This window comes from Cyprinodon variegatus, unplaced genomic scaffold, assembly GCF_000732505.1.
Source record: "Cyprinodon variegatus isolate N-32 unplaced genomic scaffold, C_variegatus-1.0 Scaffold57, whole genome shotgun sequence".
Classification (NCBI taxonomy): Eukaryota; Metazoa; Chordata; class Actinopteri; order Cyprinodontiformes; family Cyprinodontidae; genus Cyprinodon; species Cyprinodon variegatus.
This window is the reverse complement of record NW_015150510.1, coordinates 919,361-921,801: the sequence shown is the minus strand read 5'-3', so window position 1 is coordinate 921,801 and position 2,441 is coordinate 919,361.

Genomic DNA, 2,441 nt, shown 5'->3' with positions numbered 1-2,441 from the left:
TTTCTCAGAGGAAAAGATGTTTTTGCTCTTCTTCTCCCGACTATCACCAACATAGGCCAATCAGCTAACCAGTATTTTCGCCCCTTCCCAAAATTACTTCTACAGAAGGTTTCCAGATGGATATGCGGGGCAAATCCATCTGGCGGAGTCAGGTTATCAACCTGCTGCTGTGAAGCAGGATTCTCCACCATGAACAGAATCAAAAATAAATATAGATCGAGGCTCAAAATGAGCACCTTGATATGTGCTTGAGAATGGCTTTGTCTCCATTCAAACCCAGGTTTAAAGCCTTGCAGGACAGCCTAAAGCCCACTGCTCTCATTAAGACATAAAAAAAGAAAGAAAAATAAATAACGCTCAGTTCAGGTGTTTTATAAAAACATGTGAATCAGGAAATTGTCTATATACCAAACCGAATGATTGTTGTTTTCTACTTTAAAAAACAATAGAACTTGGACATAGATTTTTTTATATGGCTTGTTGTTGTAAAAATTAGACAAAATCAAAAACAAATTGATTTCCATCGGCACAGTATGATTATTTAAATGATTCCATGTAGTAATTTATTAATTTCTCTAAAATATGCAACACCTTTAATGTTTGACTTAGAAAGTGTCATTTGGGGCTTAGGTTTCTGATCAACTCTGACCTCAACATCCAATATGGCTGCCTTGCACAAATGATATTGATTGGTCCAGTAAATAACTAAATTAAGCTATTGCTTTGTTCATTTGTCTGTATCTTATCACATAGTTTCTTAATGTTCATGGCTCTCTTTAGTGAACGTATTGTTTCAAAGTTTGATTCCAAAAGATGCTGTTTCATTGCAATTTGAAAGATATACAAAGCAAAATACTATTTTGGATTAATTAATATTATCGGAAGCCCACTTAAGGCATAAGTGTAAAAAAAATTAACATAATCAGTAACAGTTTGACATTTGTCTTAAATATGGCAAAATTTACAAGCAAATTAGCCTATTTACAAAACCATTAGTGGAAAAATAATGCTTGATATCCTTGATGGATTTAGATACCTTTTTATTTTATGTTGAAGTTTTATCGAAGGCCTAAATTTGTAGATATACAAAACTCGAACAGTGGTTTTGGGATTTTTCTTTCTTCCAAGTCCAACTTTTTTGGTTGATATAAAATAACTTTTTTGCTGCCAGAGACAACAGTCAGATATCAGTTGGAAAAAGCAGGACGAAAATGCTTATATTGAATCTTTTTGACATGTTTGTAGTTCCTCTAATCAGTGGTGGTCTTTATGCAATGATTTTTGCTTCATTGAGCCTTTTAATCTACTTTAGTATTTTTTTTTTCTTAATTTTATTATGATATTTAAGTTTGTCCTTGTTAGGCTTTATTGTTTAATTGAGAATTTTATGTTTTGGTATTGCCTTAGAATTGTTATTGGTTTTGCTTTTCAGGTCTTATTAATTTTCTCCTGTTCACACTAGTTAGATGTGTTCTCTTGCTCCCTGGTCTGTTTTCTATAATTTATCTTATATCAGTTTCTTTCATGTCTGGTTTCATTTTGCTGTGGTTTTGCTGTAGCTCTGTAATGACTGGATTGTTTCTTTTTCCATATAATCAGTTCAATCACATTTAATTGATGCCTTTCTTGCCACAAATTTTCCCAGTAAGTCCACCTTTAATCAGCCTGTGCTTCACTCATGTAAACCCACCTGAATACCTGCCAGTTGTGTTTTACTCTTTAGATCTCATCTGTCTGTAAGCTTTTTTTCTCCTTTATCAAACTTTTATTCTCCTTACTGTTCTGCCTCCATCTGCCTGTCTGCATATTGCTCAAGTAATTTAACATTTTAAGATATTGCACATATTTGTTGTTGTGGTATTTATGGCCTGCACTCCTCAGCATAGGGGTTGGGGAGTGGTTTGCTTTTCCTGTTTGCCTGCCTCATAGGCAAAACAGTCTGACAAACAACTGTTTTGCCTTTCTAAATTAGAGTCTCTACCTCAGACATGTGTCGAGTTACGGGTAATTTCTACTTCCAGCACCAGCTCTCTGTTTCGATGGTTGGGTATTATTTCCCATATATGCCACAAAGGAGGGGGAGGGGAGTGTGATATTATATCCAAGTTTAGAATGAAAATGGTTCAGTCTATATAGGCTCTAGAGTATCTTGTTAAGGTAATGGTGTCTTTGACAACCCGAGCACAAAATGCAGTTATACATGAGAATTATCATGTATTGCTAATAGCAGTTACCTTGTTTAATTAGCAAATCAAATTGGTTTTTGACCTTAAAACTGAAATATAGCGAGTTTTGGGTTATATTCTATTATTACACCCAAGTTTTTACTTCTCAGTTAAATACAAAACAACATAAGGGGATCCTCTGCTTTTATTCTCCGTCAGCCATTTTCTTATTCTGCTCATGTTACACCTTTGTTCAATTTTCTGAGCCTTATTTCA